Raw genomic sequence first — 18,460 nt, 5'->3', positions numbered from 1 at the left:
TAGGAATTTCAGTTACTTAATTTAGAGAATTGATACAAATGGTTCCCCCCCGCACACCCTGCTTATCGCTCACTTGGTTCACAAACAGAAAAATCCAACAGACTTCAATCTCAGAAGTGTAGTTTATGAACAAATGGTGCAATGTGGACTTAAAAAAATAAATTTATAGAAGAATTCATTTCACAATTTATTAAGAACTATTTCTGCTTCCTGCTAAAACGCATGGCTGCATTTACCACTGCAATAAATGGCTTGGCCACAATCCTGAGATGAAATACCTAAGACTAGTGTTGTGTGCCTTGTAGGACTTCTGTCACAGGTCAACCTTCTTCTACCCGATCCCAAACAAAGACTAGTGACATAGAAAGAAAACTGCATATGCATCTTCCTAAAGTTCTGGATGGAGACCAGATTTTCCCATTCTCTAGCATTATGTTTTATTATCAATAAGGTCTACAATAGCCCACATTTCTGTCAGAAGGAAAAGAATACCCCCAAAACTTTTGTACCAGGCACCCTTGGTCTGATAAAAGAATCTAATATATCAATGACTTGGATCCTAACTAGGCTTCCACTTACTCGGGCACGTCCAACAGGTAGATCGTGATCTAGATCACTCGACTTTCCTCCTCCCTAAAAAAAGCTCAGCAACTTTGACCTGAACCCCCCAAAAGGAGTAGATCACTGCCAGTTTTTAGCTGTGAGTAGACTGCAGTCTCTTGAGAGTTGGCCACCCCTGCACTAACTGAAGGACTTCTTCCATTCACAGACGGGACTGAGAATCCAGCAGAGGAACCTGCCAGCAGAGGAGCAGGGAGGGCATTTTTCACCCATTTCCCACTACACCTGCAGTACCCCCCCCCACCTCCTGGTGCCAGGGGCATAGGAAAGGGGGGCCGGGGGGGCTGCCCCAGGTGCCATAATGGAAGGGGCTGACAAATTATCAAGGAACAATTGCTGCCCTACTAGGGCGGTTCATAAAAAACTTTTTAAAAAAAAAGCCTCCTCCGAAGGTCTTTATCTTACTACACTAGGGATTATATAGCTATATCTGAAATTTCATGCATATCAGTTAATATCTTGACCCTCCTCCACGAAAATAGCTGTTTACTTGGCCGTTTTCCTATGTCGTGAAGGCTGAAATTTCAATTCAGTGGAGCAGGGTCAAGATATTAAGTGATATGCATGAAATTTCCGATATAGCTATATAATCCCTAGTGTAGTAAGATAAGACCTTCAGAGCAGGGATTTGTTTTTTTTAAAAAAGCTTTTTATGAACCACCCTACTGCCCTACCCTCCACTGGGCTTCCCAGGTCCTGGAAAGTCGGCCTATGTGAAGAAAATGAGACCAGGCTGAGTAGATTAGGCCTTGCCTTGCCTTTGTCCCGCCCCCTGCACGCAGCCGATTTTTCTTGATTTTACTGCTGTGGGGTTTTTTGTTTTGGTAAACCACTTTGTAGGTTTTTTAAAAATAAATTTTATTAAATAAACAATAAATATAAATAAAATAACACAAGCCAAAACACAGTCCATCCTGTAGATTTAAGTATCCGTCCGTAGGCCCAGAATCTACATTCCTTTGTAAGAAAATAAGAAATAAGGTAAAACCATTTTTGCAGGCAAAAAAATAAAAATCAGTGTGTGGGGGGTGACAAGAAATTTTCTGCACCGGGTACCACCTGACCTGCCCCCCCCCATCCGCTCTGGTAACACTAGAGCACAACCTAATGCTGCCATCGACATCAGGGATTCATTCACCTGATCATCTTTCCAAGGTGATATATGCCATCATCTGCAGCAATGTCTTTCCGCATTCCACATAGGACAAAACAGGCCTTCCTCCACACAAAATAATAAATGGGCATGAATCTGACAGTAGAAATGACACTATTCGAAGCCAGCGAAGGACCATTTCAGATTCCCAGGACACTCTGTAAAGTGATCTTGGAGTAAAGGAGGTTCAAAGGGAAACTGTGACACAAAACCACTGAAGTACAACACTTCAAAGGATTCAACGCTATCCTTTGTGCAAAGGATTTTTAGCACATTATATATGTTAACTGGCTTACCAATGTCAGGATGTCTGTGTTAAGAACTGTTTGGTGAATTGCCACTATTAAGTACTTTGCTGCACTGTCATTTCCCTCTGAACTCATTGTAAACAAAAAGGTAAAGGTAAGGGGACCCCTGACCATTAGGTCCAGTCGTGACCGACTCTGGGGTTGCGGCACTCATCTCGCTTTACTGGCCGAGGGAGCCGGCATACAGCTTCTGGGTCATGTGGCCAGCATGACTAAGCCGCTTCTGGAGAACAAGAGCAGCGCACGGAAACACCGTTTACCTTCCCGCCGGAGTGGTACCTATTTATCTACTTGCACTTTGACGTGCTTTCGAACTGCTAGATTGGCAAGAGCAGGGACCGAGCAATGGGAGCTCACCCCGTTGTGGGGATTTGAACCGCCGACCTTCTGATCGGCAAGTCCTAGGCTCTGTGGTTTAACCCACAGCGCCACCTGCGTCCCTATTGTAAACAAAACCTCCCCCCTAAAAAAAAAACATGTATGGATGTGTGCGTGTAACTATCTATCTGTCTAGCTAGCTAGCAGCAATTCAAGATAGTCCACAAAGGCTTATGTGAGGAGTGGATCTTTGTCAGTCCCAAGGACCATGTTGCTTTGTGTACAAATTTTTACCTTTGTACAGTGGGCTAGTTTCTACACATACTCACACATGCCTCTCTATCCTTCAATTCAGCGCTCAAGGGCACATTCCAGCCAGCCAAAGACACTCAAAGAAAGTCTGAAGCAGGGTCACGGAAATGTGGCCTGGGGGGGGGGGCAGCCAAAGGAAAGCCCCAAGTAAAGATGCAAAATTAAAACCCACTCCCCCCCCCACCAGGAAGAACAGAAACTTTGGAATAAAGGGGAAAATATGCAGTACTCCTTTTTTAGCACCCTTTACTGGAAATGACTTTGTTGCTTTAGGAACGTAAAACGTATTATCTGCAATTTGGTTTCCCATAAAATTATCATCTTTGGCTTATTAAAAGTACAGTTTATTAAGGCAATAATTACAAACTGAATTTACTTTGTGTTACAAACAGTGTTACAACCTGCTGAACTATAAGGGACCTAGCATCCCTTTTGCCAGTTTCAGTACAGTAAAACAAATTATGTCTTCTGAAAAAAATATTTCAGCCCTCCTATGTCAAGCAGACATAAAGCACTTACTAATTCCATTCATAAAAAGTTGAGAAAAAGAGTGGCAGGGAGGAGAGGACCAAAAGGCAATGAATACGACATGAAATTCAATCATTATCTTTTTTTCTCAGCTATCATGATCAGTTGTTTATATTTGTCAATGGATTTATAATGGACATGAAAAATGGGGGTATGCCCAGATTGAAATATGTTTCTCAATCCCAGGTGTGGGGAACCTTTGTCCCTCCAGCTGCTGCTGAACTACAGCTCCCATCATGTCTGGCCATTGACAATGCTTGCTGAGGCTGATGGGAGTTGTAAATTCAGCAACATCTGGAGGCCCAAAGGTTCCCCCAGACCTGCTCTACCCTTTCATGTGTCCGTTTATTTATTGATTTGGTGTATTTCCAAGCATAGACCACTTTCTTCTACATGCTGCAAAAGATGGAGGGTTACAAAGTAGCCGAGAAGCAAGAGGAGTCAGAGGTTGTGCTGCGCAGAGGCTTGCAACCATGTTGCAGGAGGGATAGGTTTGGCAGAATCCCAGTCTGCATTCCTGAGCTAAGTAACTAAAGATGTTCTGGATTCTGCAACATTTGAAAGCACATCTGGTCCTAAGTGTTCTGCTTGTTTTGCAATCCAGTCAAATGCAGTAGCAGTGCTATCATCACTCACATTTCTGCCTTTGAATCTTGGATCCAACAGATTTGCAGCGGCAACAAATTTCTACTGCTCTGTATGTTCCCCTACTCCCAGTTCTCTTGAGGCCCAGTCAAGCCAAGGGGACAGAGACAGATCCACCAACTGTGTTGTAACAAGATGAAAATGCAACTTCTCTTGTGACAATGGCAGTGTGCCCTAGAAGCAGAAATGTATTTTGCGCTTGCATTTGAGACTTGGAAGTCTTAGTGTACAACTTGAGAATTGATTGTCCTCAGTGTACAGGAACTGTAATGATCTGATACTGTACTTACATAGCAATCTTCCAGTTACCCAGGTTTTTTTGTTTTGAAAGAGTAACAATAATTTTGAGGAGTTAAGTACATGGTCACCTGCTCTTAAATATTTTATTCATGTAAAATGAAAATATTTCACACACACCATTTTTCAATTCGGGGGGACGGGGGGGGGGACTAGCTTTGGAGAAACCCCACACCATTTTCTTCCATGTCTTTACATTTTTAGTCTCCAACCCTGAGCTGATGCCCTAACTTGTGCATCTTTAAGGTGTTCATCTTCGTTGTTTCTAAGGTACAATGTTAGCCTGACAGCTTTCCTTTACAAAGAAGACACCAAACTAGGATGTGGGTAGTCTCTCCTTAACACAAAAGGAGTGTGAGATACTTCAGACTCAGACCAAAAATTGTGCAAGCCTCGACAGGTCTTTGTTCTATAGAAGAAATTTAAGAACATCAGTAGAATATCACCTTCATGCACACCCTAAGCTTCTACATCTATCAGTTTCAAAAGTTCACAGCAAAGTCTCCACTGGGTGATTTACAGCCACATTCCAGTGACTCAAGATGGGCCACTGTCTTAGAGCATTAGCATTTAAATTGTGACAACTAAGCCTTACCATTAACACTCTATTGAGATAAATAAGGGAAATTTACACCTCGTTTTGATGCAATTTCCATGCATATAGCTATAAATACCAGACACAAAAGGTGATCTTTTTGCCCAGAAGCTTTGTCTAAACCACCCCTCTATCTTTCCCACACCATTCCCCTATATTTCACATAATTGCTTGCCTTGCTACTTTGGGTTAACGCAAGCATCAGTTACTTAGAAACAGTCAAAGCCCAAGAAATACTGGAGTTACTGGAGGAATTCTCATTTGAATGTTGTTATGTCGCTTTGGTAAAGGAGATATTTGAGAATCCACCCTGATGAATTTAGGAGTTACAAGGAGAGCAAACCATATCTCTGTCTGTAAAGTGCTCACACAGCTGGTAAAACACTTTTGTTCCAACAGGAGCAGTCAAAAAAGTCCAGAGGGCCCGGAGCATGAAGCAGCTGGCTCCACAACAACTCATCAAGATCTTCTCTAGGTATTCTTTGAAAGCAGTTGAGAGAATGAGCTGTGGCCAGTGGTGTTTATGGTTTGGAAGGAAAAAGTATCTGATAGTGTAGACTGGGGGACAGTAGAGAGGCAGCAGCTGTAGCACAGTGACAAACATCACTTCTAGTAGATAACTTTAGACAAATCTAGTTGTGGTTTATTAAACCATGGCTTAGTTTTATATGCAAACCCTGCCCTGCAGGTCAACTGTGGTTTGTCTACTGCAAAAAAACCCCACAATCTGAAATCATGGTTTGTTTCTGGCTTACAAACCTGGCTTACTTTCACCATGGCTTAATATTACCTCTGAATCCAGCATTTGCCTAATCATAGTTTGACCACCTCACCCCAGAAACTACAAAATATCATATTGATTTATAGCATGCTTTTCCCCCCAAACAGGGACTCAACGTGGCTTACAACTAAACTAGGTTACTGTATTAAAATGTATTTAAAAAGCAATGTTTGAAAACAATTAAACATTAGCAATACTTTCACACACACATGTATACACACACACATTATCATATACAAAGGTATGTTGGAGACAAGAGCAGCTGGGAAACAAACCAAGCTAGTCATAATTTTGTTTGATCACCTGTGGGTTAACTCATTGCTAACTTCTGGTTTGTCAAACAAACCATGGCTCAGTTATGTCTGAACCAAGCTTATTCTCAGCCCTGTATCTGCAATATGGTGATGATAAAAATACTGTATACAGTAATACTGTACTGTTATAAGGATTGCTAAAATTTGGAAGGTGAAGTTATTTGAATGCTCAAGAAACACTACATAAATTTGAGGTATGATTATCATCATTTTATAATATCCTGTAGGGTGCCGGAGAACTAAGTACCAGCTATGGACACCATTAGTGATTAAAATGTCATTTTCTGTGAATGCACACTTCTGTTGCTGTGAAGGACAGGTAGGGAGGGACAAAAAGCTAACACTGATCTAGACCCTACAATTAAGCCACAGGAAGCAGAAATGCTATCTAACCATTTGGGTCAACATGGACCACTGCAACAAAATTACTGCAATGCAGCTACCACGAGATCTTGATTTCACATGCGCATAACTGTATAGGTCTTCCTATTTCCATCTGAATTGTTCCTGTGCTTGATTTTAACTGTAAGCAATTTTTCCTGGCTAAACAAAAAGCTCCACTGTTTTATAATATAGGAGAAATAAAAATTTGCAACTCACAAGGAAGAAGAGAATGCCATATTTTAATCTGATAAACTGCTGTAGTTTAGAAGACACAGATCTATAGCCACCTGTCTGGGGACTAGTGCCTCTGCCTCTTTTTAAATATGCAGTTTTGAGCTAATAACAACAACAAAACATAGGGAAATTTCTAGGAATCTATAGAAACTTGCCAGCATTTTCTTTGCATAACAGAAAAGAAAAAAAAATTCAACACCAACGAAGCAATGTGAACACACATTTAGCATATATAGAGGATATGTAGCACAATTATTTCACTTAGCCTTCACGTTAGCTCATCATAAAGAGAAGGGGTGTCCCAATCACTTTTTAAATGCTTGCTAACTTTAGGACGTGGGATGCGGGTGGTGCTGTGGTCTAAACCACTGAGCCTAGGGCTTGCCGATCGGAAGGTCGGCGGTTCGAATCCCCGCAACAGGGTGAGCTCCCATTGCTCGGTCCCTGCTCCTGCCAACCTAGCAGTTCAAAAGCACGTCAAAGTGCAAGTAGATAAATAGGTACCGCTCTGGCAGGAAGGTAAACGGCATTTCCATGCGCTGCTCTGGTTCGCCAGAAGCGGATTAATCATGCTGGCCACATGACCTGGAAGCTGTACGCCGGCTCCCTCGGCCAGTAAAGCAAGATGAGCAAGCAACCCCAGAGTCGTTCGCGACTGGACCTAACGGTTTGGGGTACCTTTACCTTTACCTCCCTTTAGGGCAACACTTCATGTACCTGATAAAGGACTCTATTCCACGAAAGCTTACCCCATAAATTTAAGGTGCTGCAAGACCTAGTCTTCTGCAGAAAAACAAAGAACACGGTTCCCTCTCTGGAGATCCTGGGTTTTAGTAGCAGCATCCTGCAAGACAGCACTTGAGTGACATATCAGGTGCTATGGCACCTTCAGGCATAAGATGCCTTTTAAAAGTGTAGCATGAAGGTGTAGTTCAGAGGCTTTCAACCTTCTTGAGTCCACGGCTCCCTTAACCAACTGCACTCTTTCTGTGACATCCCTGTGGGGCTCAGGAGCCCAGCTATGTCACTCCCTGCCTGCAGAGCTGGCAGCCTCTTATCCTTTTTCAAACACCCTCCCTTGCGGTGTGTTCCCTCAGCCTCCTCTCTTCTCCCCTCTACTTGGGAGTTCTTTGGGCAGCCGCGGCTTCTGCTCCTGGTCTCTAAGCTGGCCCCCCACCCCAAAGAGAGCTGCCTCATCACACTTCCCCACAGGGACCTGGGAAGCAACCCCTGGTCAGAGCCAGAGGCACCATTTGCCTGGGGAGCTTGTGGCCAGGGCTGCTGCAACAAACAGCTATGTAAAACCATTGGGAGGCAGAGACGCAAGAGGGAATCTGAGGAGGCAGGGAAGGACAGTGGGGCAGAGGCCAGTGTTGCCCATAGCACCCCTGACCATCTTTCAAGGCACCCCAGGGTGCCACGGCACACTGCTTGAAAACCACTGGTGTAGTTCTACATTTGAAAGATCAGCCACCCAATTTATAAATTTGACATGTTGCCGCCTTATAAAGCCACAAAACACTAGTGTCATGCCCTATGTCTTTCAAAACATTTTTTGATTCTTATTATGGTTTGATGAAATGCAAGCTCAACCTAAAAAAAACACAGCCAGAAATGTCCAGCTCACAAGATTATTATACAGTGGTACCTCGGGTTACATATGCTTCAGGTTACATACGCTTCAGGTTACAGACTCTGCTAACACAGAAATAGTGCTTCAGGTTAAGAACTTTGCTTCAGGATGAGAACAGAAATCGTGCTCTGGCGGCGCGGCAGCAGCAGGAGGCCCCATTAGCTAAAGTGGTGCTTCAAGTTAAGAACACTTTCAGGTTAAGTACGGACCTTCGGAAGGAATTAAGTACTTAACCCAAGGTACCACTATATTGGTCTCATTTGCTAGATGGATTTCTGGGGAACGTTAAGCCACTGGTCATAAATCAAGAGTTGTGTCTCCACAACACAGACAAATTCTGTGGAGCTGCAGTCCTCTTATGACAGAGGAGGTGTATACTATGTCCTGATCATAGGCCGACAACCCAAGCTATGCACTGTTTCTCTGCCTAGTCAAGAACGTGCTGTCTCTTCCCTGCTGCAGAACAAAGCTCTCTTGCAACTCAAGAGAGGCTGGAGAACTACACTCGTTGTTGGAATAACAGCCTGGACAAAGGAACAACAACGGTGAAGTTAAATGTAATCTGAGAGCTAAACTAGATGGTACGAAAAACACCTCAGGATCTCATGGTACATGAGAAAGAGGAGATGTAACCCATAAAAGATAATGGTTATCATGTCAGGAGCTTTTGTAGGCAAGAGTGGCTCTTATTTCATGTATGAAGTATCGCGAAAATTACGGCGATGGAAATGGCCAGAGAGAAACACTGCTTGGAAAGGCAAGATGTTAAAAAGTCAATGCATACTGAAAGCAAAGTTAAGTAAACAAGACCTAAGGTAAAGGTAAAAGGTAAAGGACCCCTGGATGGTTACGTCCAGTCAAATTCAACTATGGGGCACAGCGCTCGTCTCCACTTTCAGGCCAAGGGAACCAGCATTTGTCCATAGACAGCTTTCCGGGTCATGTGGCCAGCATGACTAAACCACTTGTGGTGCATGGAGAACCATGACAAGTGCTAGAGCACACAGAAACACTGTTTACATTCCTGCTGCAGTAGTACCTATTTATCTACTCACACTGGTATGCTTTTGAACTGCTAGGTTGGCAGGAGCTGGGACAGAGCAACGGGTGCTCACCCCGTTGTGTGAATTCGAACTGCTGACCTTGCAATCAGCAAGCCCAAGAGGTTTAGACCACAGCACCACCCGTGTCCAAGACCTAAGGTAACAACAACAGCTTCATCAATAAAGATGGATCCAGGTATACCCAATCTTTGCTGGTTAGTACTCAGTTTGTGTGACATCATACGTGAGTGAATTTTCATTAATTTAGGACATGATTCAAGCCACCAGAAATTTTAGTATTTCACTCTGCCTGTCTTCCACCCACTTTTTTTTTGAGATAAGAAACATAAGGTCGTGGGAGTTTGAGATGTTCATCTGTTTGTTTTTCTGTGTTGTGATTTGTTGTGTCTGATTTGTGTCGTTTTTATTATGCAGATATTACATTGTTCAAAGTAAGCCACAGAATGGTACTGCTGGCAATCAATGACATGCCACTTTGGAGGTGTATGAACTCTTGAAGGTGTAGATGATTTTACTCTATTGTGTAATAAATGTTGCCTACTTAAATACAAGGAAAGAATTAGTACCGAGATTAATGTAACAAGAGAGCAAGGCTATGTTTCTGTATGGTGTGTCAGAACATTCGTTAAACTGCAATGAGTTCTCTATGTGCTACTAAGCTTCTAGAAATTTAAATTGCTTAACTAGGTTTCCTATACTTCATGGGGGGGGGGGAGAGACAAGAAGAGGAGATTACAATAAAATCACACCAGAAAAGGGAATAAGTTACAAGAAAGGGACAAAGCCAAGGGCATAAAACTCCAACTGAAACATAAGTGATAAGATTTCTGAAAGGTATTTTTTTGCTAGAGGAAAAAAATTAGCATTTATGCCTTGCTAACAAAATATAATTTTCAAAAGCATCCTGTTTGAGAGTCAAATAATTTTATTAAATGTGTCAGGAGACTCTCAATGACAACCTCCATTTACCTATTTCAAATCCAAATACTTTCACCAGGAAGCATATCAAATACCAAAATACAAGAGTCAATAATGTATTTCCAAAATAAAGCACCGAATACAGTTACATTCAGCAAAATATTTTATTAATACAGGGAACTCATATACATGTTATAAGTACACGAGGAGCTTGTTTTGCAAGAAACTGTATGAAACAAAAAATAAGGTATATTTAACACAATTGAAGGAAACAACAATTTTAGGACTATTTATGGGTTGGATCCAGAGAAGCACAAGTGTAAAGACACTCACAGAAGAACCTCTAAACAAGTACAGCCAAATCCCCACTCCCCATTACAGTCCCCACACCCCACCCCACACTTTTCTGGAAGACTCCTTGACCCAGGAGAAGTTTTTCAGAAGCCAAAGGAGGAGGAGAGGAGAGGAAGGGATGGGAAAGTCCTTCTGTGTGAGCATTCTAAGGCTTCGAATATAGAGATCCAACTGGGTTTTACTGTTGTTGTTGTTTAGCGATTTACTGAGCTTTCAGCATAAAGTTCTCAGAGAGAGTTACCAATATCCTACCTCTTTAATTGGTTAGTTATAATGCCATATGAAAATACCGAGAATACTGTGAGTTCTTATGAACCGAATATCAGCTTCTAAACTAATGTAAAACAAATATCAACTTCTATACCTCCAGGTACAGGGCAGTATATAAAATCAATCAACCAATAAATATAAATAAAAAGACATTTCCTAAAGTTGCTTTGCACTACAGAATAGTTGGCATCAATGTGCCTGATTAGTGTTCGTCTTGTGATAACATCAGTGTTTCTATTTAAACCTGAAAATGTACAAATGTAACATTTTGACCTGAGTGAGCACTGTATATGAAGTGTCAGAATAAGACCCAACTGTACATAAATCATCATTATTAGGCACCCCAATTTTCTTCTGGCAGGAAAGTACCAATCAGAGCAATCAGCACTGATGGATCCTATAAGCAGCCATAAACACAGAGATCTTGCTTTTGCAGTTATGCCCTTGGGTCAGTTTCTTACTGTAAAACAGCAGCCTCTTTAAAGCACATTGCACCTATTTTTGATCTAGCAATGATGCTTAAAACCCAGTCAACAATATACCTCTTCATTCCATTTTCAGGTTACCTGATCTTCAGGTGGTTTCGTGCTGCTCTGCAAGATTCTGATTGGGGTACTTTAGTAGTATGGATTCTCTGAAACAAAACTGCAGGATAAAAACACAAATGAAAAGATTTTAAAGTTTGGTATAATTTTTAAAAAGTGTATTAATATATACAAATGTATCAATATAGGATGGGGGGGGGGAATACTCACACTCAGATGTGCTCTGAAGTTTCTAATTCAACCAGATATTGCTGTAGTCTTTTCTGATTTGCGAGGCATTTACTTTGCCTTGACAAGTTTCCCATCTTATGGAGCACAGGAAACAGAGAAATATTTTCCATCTAAAATATGAACATGGCTATTTCAGGGATGATACTAAAGTACTTGTATTAGTTTCCTATTCATCCATACTGGATTAAAAGGAGGTACATTTCCACACAGATTCCAATCAAATAAACATGCAGAATCACTATTGCCATTTCCCCATTGTTTCCCACTGGAAGACACTGAAAGATCCATTAGGCCTCAGGAAACTTCTCATGACCACAGCATAACCCATCATCATGCAAAGAACTGAAACCAAATTAAGACAGACATGGTCCAATTCTCTCGGCCACAGGGCTCACTTGGGTGGCCTCAGGGTTTGAAATTAGCAGGGAGCCAGGCGCATTTTGCATCTAAAGACTCTCCATTTGTGAGCACCTCAAAAAGTCTGGGTGCCATTTTTTGCACGTGGCTGACACTCAAGGATTACCGAAATGTATGTGTTTTGAAGCCTTGAAGTACATGTTAAGGATAGACAACATGTTAAGGAGTTTAATAATAAAGAGTAGTTTTGAAAACAGAAGTATGGAACCAGTGGTGGCTAGACAGTCTGTTTAGGGGTCCAAAACCCAGGTCCCAGAAGTCCTAGCTTTTCAATCCCAGTTTCTAACATTGGGTGACCTTAGACCACTGTCTTGCAACCTAATCAGTCTTTTTTAGTTCTTTTGAATGGACATCATTCCGGTGAAAGTGAGTGGTATAGGAAAAAAGATGTTAGGATGTCACTATACCAGCAAGATTTTAAGCAGAACATTGCAACTTACATGCAAAGAACAGTAAGCAGCATTCCACTTATACAACTCCCTGTCTCTTGTGCCAGCAACGAGCTACTCCATCAGGAGAACATTCTGGACTGGCATACAATTTGGCACCACAAGAAACCAATTGTGCACAAGGGAAAGTGCCTTTCACACACCCTAGACCATGGCTGAAGTCAAGCTAATGAGTTTCAGTCTTGCTTTTCTGTGAGCACCAAATTCATCTGTCCTTTAATTATTTTATGGAGCTCCAGAAAGGTACATGTTTAAATACTAGAGACAGATAAAAAATAATCTTGAACAAATCTAGAAAGTTGATAGAAGAGGAGATGCTCTCCCACCGTTTCCCAGTTTACAAGACTGGCATATTTATGTTGGATATGACAGGATGAATTTACATAATGGAGATCCAAGTGACTGGGGAGGACAGAAAGGGAGATTTTCAAAATAAAAAACAGCTCTAAATTACACCATATTGTGGCCTTTTAAACTCTAGGAATGGCAGAAATGTTTCAGTGCTGCATACAATCCTTTGATGGAAATCTCAGGTGCTGTTACTTTGGGTCCTAAAACCTGGATTTGAACATTTTGGAGCTTTATGCTGCTACTTCCTGCAGTATCCAGCAGGTGTTGGTAGTATAACAGAGATTCTTTATTTTTATTGGAGGAAAGAACCCATGAGAGATTTTTCGGCCACACCCTTTTGTATGTGCAAATACTTTTTCAGGGGTGTGGATTAAGCACTAAATCAAGAAGGTAAAAACAAGAAGAGAGCTGTATGTAGAAGAAAACATTCTTTGTTCCTGTAGCTTTTCCTGAAGCGTTTAGTATATGCAAATATCTTAAAAATCAACACCATCCTATTCTACACTCCACTATGTAGCTGTGTGGTAAAAGGCCCACTATTTCTTATAAAATCCATTTTATTCAGTTCACTTTGAAGAGAACCTGGAAAGAGGTTTGAAAATTTGGTAACCTACCCACATAGTTGGTATGATCAGAGAGAAATCCATCATAATTTTGGATCAGTTGTGTAATGCAATCATGTAAATTTTAAACAAAGCACACATCCAATAAATTTGAAGGATAGCATCAAATACCTTTCAAACACAAGTGTTGCTTTGCGCTAAACAAGACATAATGGCCTGGATCTAAATACCACTGTGTGCAAGTAAAAAGCTCTCCATTTGTTGGAAAAGGGGTTGTCTTTTGGGGGTTTCCGTTCATTGGCAGATATTAATACTACATTGAATCCTACTTTGAAGCAGCTGGAGGTGGTGGACGAGGGGTTGCAAAAGTTTGGGTACATGCATGAAACATCTATGTATTCTGTTCAGTATAAGTTCAGAAAAATATCCTATAAAAAACTATGTAGTACACATAACTATGTAGTAAAGATAACTTTGTAGGGTCTTGTATCAAGTATGGTTTTTGATGTGCTAGTATTGCACTAGAATATTTTTTAAAATCCATTGGATATTAGTTCAGTATATTTCTTATATTGTATCAGAAATACACATAGAAAAGTTGCTTTCTTGTTTATATTGGGCTTGTTCTTTCTCCCACAATATGCTGTTGCTTTTAACCAGATCCTTCAGTGACTTCAGTACAGGTGTGCATGAATGCTGTACAGTCGTACCTTGGATCTCAAACGCCTTGGCTTCCAAACAAATTGGCTCCTGAACGATCGAAACCTGGAACTGAGTGTTCCGGTTTTCGAATGATTTTCAGAAGTTGAATGTCTGGTGTGGTTTCCGCATCTTTGGTTTCCGAACGTTTTAGAAGTCGAAAGGACTTCCGGAACAGATTCCGTTTGACTTCTAAGGTACAACTGTACTTCCCTCGGAAGCCACTGAAGTGCTTAGCTATACGCAGTTTGAATTTCTTGGCCCACACACTGTTGATTGAAGTAGGCCAAGAGAGAATGAGAGGAAGAAGAAATGTGGGGCAATGATGTGACTACAATACAGAGTGTCCTATCGCTGGAGTCCAATGAGTAATTTGGCGAGTTTTGCATCCACAGAGGGCATCCACATCTTACACTATTTATCATGCTGGAATGTCCTGAAACAATTTATTTTGCCTTTTTGCAAGAGCAAAAGCACATATACAAATACTTTTATCTCAAAACACCCAGTTTAACTTTGATGTTTGATGCTCTCACCATCTTTCACAACAACTCACTATGCCACAAAAAATATTAAATAGTGACCATTTCTGACCCCCAAACTAGCAGCAGTCAACTTGCTAAGAAGCAACACAGATGTGAACTAAACTGCAAAACAATTGAGAGCTCAAGTTCTTAAACATTTATTTAATATTTTGACAGATGCTGTAATTTAAATTAAAAATATCACTAGTCATTTGCAGTTCAACTACTTAAATTACTGAATTACTTCTGGTAGGATATGAAAATGGTTTTATTAGTACAGCAAATCAGGAATACAGATTTTTGGTTGCATATTTCAAGTTGCTCTGGACAGTTAATAAGCAGATCTGTCTGTTTGTTCAGGAAGTGCTCAGACAGCATGCTGGGGAAGACAATAAACAATAACTAGAAAAAAGGTTATATTGTAAAAGAAAATACAAGGGTAAATGATAGTAGTCAATTTGCCTGTTGTAACTTAATTGGCTTCTATTTTAACATGGGGGGGGAATTCATTAAGAAATAAAAGTCTATGTTGTAGCAAAACATTTTATCACTTTCACAATAGTTACTGTGCAAACAGAGAAGGCGCAGAATTTGAAAAAGGAATCGGGTTGCTGAGTTTTGGATATTATTCTTGTTAATATGAGGGCAAAAATTCCACTTTTGTATCCATGTGTAGATAAACAATTGTGGAATAAACTCACATACAGCATCATTAATGAAAGATGCCTGCTTTTATTGATTTTGAAGGGGTAAATGGCAACTTTCACCCACACAGCAGGACTTCCCTTTCCTCTGCTCCCCAAATATGTTTTGGATTGTTGGGAAAACTTCTGGAGGAAATCAGGGTTAAGGAGGGCTTAAGGGGGAAGGAGAGGAAGAAAAAAACCAATTGCGTCCACTGACACGATGAAGCTGCCACAATCTTATCTGCCGCTAGACCCAGGCTGTGTTCTCATGCCGTAGAGGTAGATGCAGCCCATGGTGCAACTTTAAATAAGTGAAAACCTTCCCAAGAGCATTAAATGTTTAAATTCTGCTACTGTTTTGTTATTCTAAGGTACTTTAAATTTAGCTTTTAAATTGCATACACACAACCATGCATATGTACATATCACCTTGTATACAGTGGTACCTCGGGTTACATACGCTTCAGGTTACAGACTCCGCTAACCCAGAAATAGTACCTTGGGTTAAGAACTTTGCTTCAGGATGAGAACAGAAATCGTGCTCTGGCAGCGCGGCAGCAGCAGGAGGCCCCATTGGCTAAAGTGGTGCTTCAGGTTAAGAACAGTTTCAGGTTAAGAACGGACCTCCGGAATGAATTAAGTACTTAACTCGAGGTACCACTGTAGAAGTAATGCAATTCATAAATGGGGAGGAATAGAAAAGAATAGATTTAACAAGTAATTTACAGTTTGCATGTTTAGCTTAATGCTTTTCAAGTCATGGGGCGAGTTGGACAAAGGTGGATTTGCTAATCACTACTCTGCTGTCTGGCTAAAAAAGAGTTCATCCCCCAAACTAGATGATTTTTTTTAAATGGTTTTTTTTTACCATTTCGTTTTTTGAAGATCCAAGTGTCTTGTATAATCTAGTTCAAAAGGAAATCTAAACATTTACTAGAAACACATTAAACTTCCTAAAACCTGTATCACAGCTACCTACCAAATAGAATGAATTAAAGATTTCATTTTTGAGTAAAGTAAACCACAAGGGAAACAATGTATATTTTTAAAAATACTGTCGTACCTTGGAAGTCGAACGGAATCCGTTCTGGAGCCAAAGTGTGGCTTTTGGGACTTCCGGTCGGTGCCAGCGCTTAATGGCGGTCCTAGCTCCGAGCTCCGGAGAAGGACTGCTTCGCAAGTTCGGGTCTTACCCGCTACGGCAAGCGGGGGACCCCTAAAATCCCAGGCGCTGAAGCCTGAGAACAAGGAGACTCGGTGGGCACCTTTGCGCCCCCCGGTACCGTGAAAGAGCCTTTTTAAAGGCTACGGATCGACATCGGGAGTGAGCGCGGTGCTGAGAGTCGCTACCCAGCCTGCGAAGTGAAGCCGCGTCGCCATAAGCGGAGAGCGCCGATTCCTTCCTGAAAAGAAAGTTTGGACTGAATCCCCGTGAGTAAGAGCTGAAATATAATCGGGACCCTTTAAATTTCAAAAATTGGGCTAAAAACGGGGGAGATCTAAACAAAGGAAGTCTGCCTCCCCCCGACTGCATGAAAGTGAAAGCAACGGAGCTTTAAACCTGCATCCGTTTAAATCTGCTCTTTGATCAGCTTAACCGGACATTTAGACCCTTTGATCTCCCCTCTAGCTAGCAGGGCAGAGGGGAGGTGAATTTGAACAACAACTGCATGATTTGTTGGAAGTAAAAAAACCTCTGCTGTCTCATCCATCTGAAAACGAAACGGTCTGCCTTTGTACCACACTGAACTGACTTTTCCTTGTGAAGTGATACCTTGATACAAAGTTTCCACAGTGCCTGGCTACTGTACAATACAAGAAGAAGTAGCATAAATTGGGCAACTGTGGCAATTTGAAGTAACAAGTTTTTAGTAATACTGACTTTGATTGTGTTAACCTCCCTTTTTACATTTTGGACACTCTCCTTTGTTTCTATACTTGGAAACTTTGTTCTATGGCCATTTTGATTTGCTCCCTCTAGAGGACAAAGTGAGGTCCGGCACGGCCTAAGACAGTGGAATTTTCCAAGGGAGAATAAATCCCGTGGGAACTGACCTTGACATGAGTGGCGCACAAGAGGAGATAGTCACAAGAGCCAAAACCAAGCAACAACAACAACAGCTGCAGCAGCTACAGGTAAAGAAAAGAGGCTCAATCTCAGGCGCAACAGTTGGATCAACAGGAACAACAGGGCAAGACAAAGGAGCAGCCGTCTCCATGGAAGCTGTGACAGATGCTCTGCTCAAGATAAATCAAACTCTGGAGTCTCTGACAAAACAGACTTCAGAGAATACACTAAAACTAACAGAAATTTCAGCAAGATTAAACCAGAATACAGAATCTATAAATAAATTGGTGGAGGAAAACGCCACTACGCGCCAAATTGCCGAAGACGCCAAAGCTACTGCGGGAGAGACACAGGAGAAGTTAGAGCCGATCGCCAAGAAGGTTTATGAGCATGATGCAACTTTGGCCTTATGGGAGTTACAGAGGAAAGAGAGAAATTTAAAAATAAGACTGATTCCGGAGAATGAAAGAGACAACCTTGTGGAATACTTGACACGGGAGTTTGTGGACTGTTGGGACCTCCAGGAAGACGAATTCAAAATTACGACTGCCTTTAGATTGGGCAAAAAGCAAAACAGAAAGACCCCGAGAGACTGTTTGATCACACTCAGATCCAAGGAGGAAAGAGACAAAATATTGGGACTACACTTTGAAAAGGCCTTGCAAATTGGAAACTCAGCTGTACAGATCTTCAAAGACATCCCAAAATACATTCTGGACTTAAGAAACTTCTATAAGGACTTAGCCCTTTTATTAAAGAAAAACTCTATCCGCTTCAGGTGGGAATTCCCACAAGGGCTGTCATTTGATTACAAGGCAAACAAGGTGAAAATAAAGACAATTCAAGATAAAGACAAATTTTTGGCAAGATACCAGGAGGATCTACAGAAGGGGACTGTGGACGCACTTGCAGAACAGAGGAGAGCGTTGGACATCCTGAATCTCTCGTTTGGACAAAAACCACCACCATCAGAAGAAGAGCAACAACTGGGAGCTGTTGGAGGAGCCTCAGAAAAATAGAAAGATGGCTCTGCAATTCCTTAGTTGGAATTGTAATGGGCTCAATGGGCCTTTGAAGAGAAGACAAGTATTTCATGTATTAAATAGAGAACAACTGGACTTGATATGCTTACAAGAAACTCATATAACTAGAGCCCACAGGAGATTACTTACAAACAAAAGGCTAGGACAAGAATTTA

At 41.4% G+C, this 18,460-nt stretch overlaps 1 protein-coding gene across 3 annotated transcripts in view; it reads right to left on the bottom strand.

The window, feature by feature from the left end:
* CBX5 (chromobox 5) overlaps nt 1-18,460 on the bottom strand; it is a 61,473-nt gene that overhangs the window by 34,865 nt on the left and 8,148 nt on the right. The window contains exons 2-3 of one of the 3 annotated variants that reach the window (XM_083490575.1): nt 11,485-11,615; nt 11,296-11,374 (exon numbers count right to left, since the gene is read on the bottom strand). The exons of the other annotated variants lie outside the window; for them this stretch is intronic. The gene's annotated coding sequence lies outside the window, so the exon portion shown is untranslated. The remainder of the gene's footprint in view (nt 1-11,295; nt 11,375-11,484; nt 11,616-18,460) is intronic. 3 annotated transcript variants of the gene reach the window in all.

The sequence above is a fragment of the Podarcis liolepis genome (genome assembly GCF_965112155.1).
Source record: "Podarcis liolepis genome assembly, chromosome: 2".
NCBI lineage: Eukaryota > Metazoa > Chordata > Lepidosauria > Squamata > Lacertidae > Podarcis > Podarcis liolepis.
Note: the sequence above shows the minus strand (reverse complement) of the source record. Positions and strands in the feature narration are given on the sequence as shown.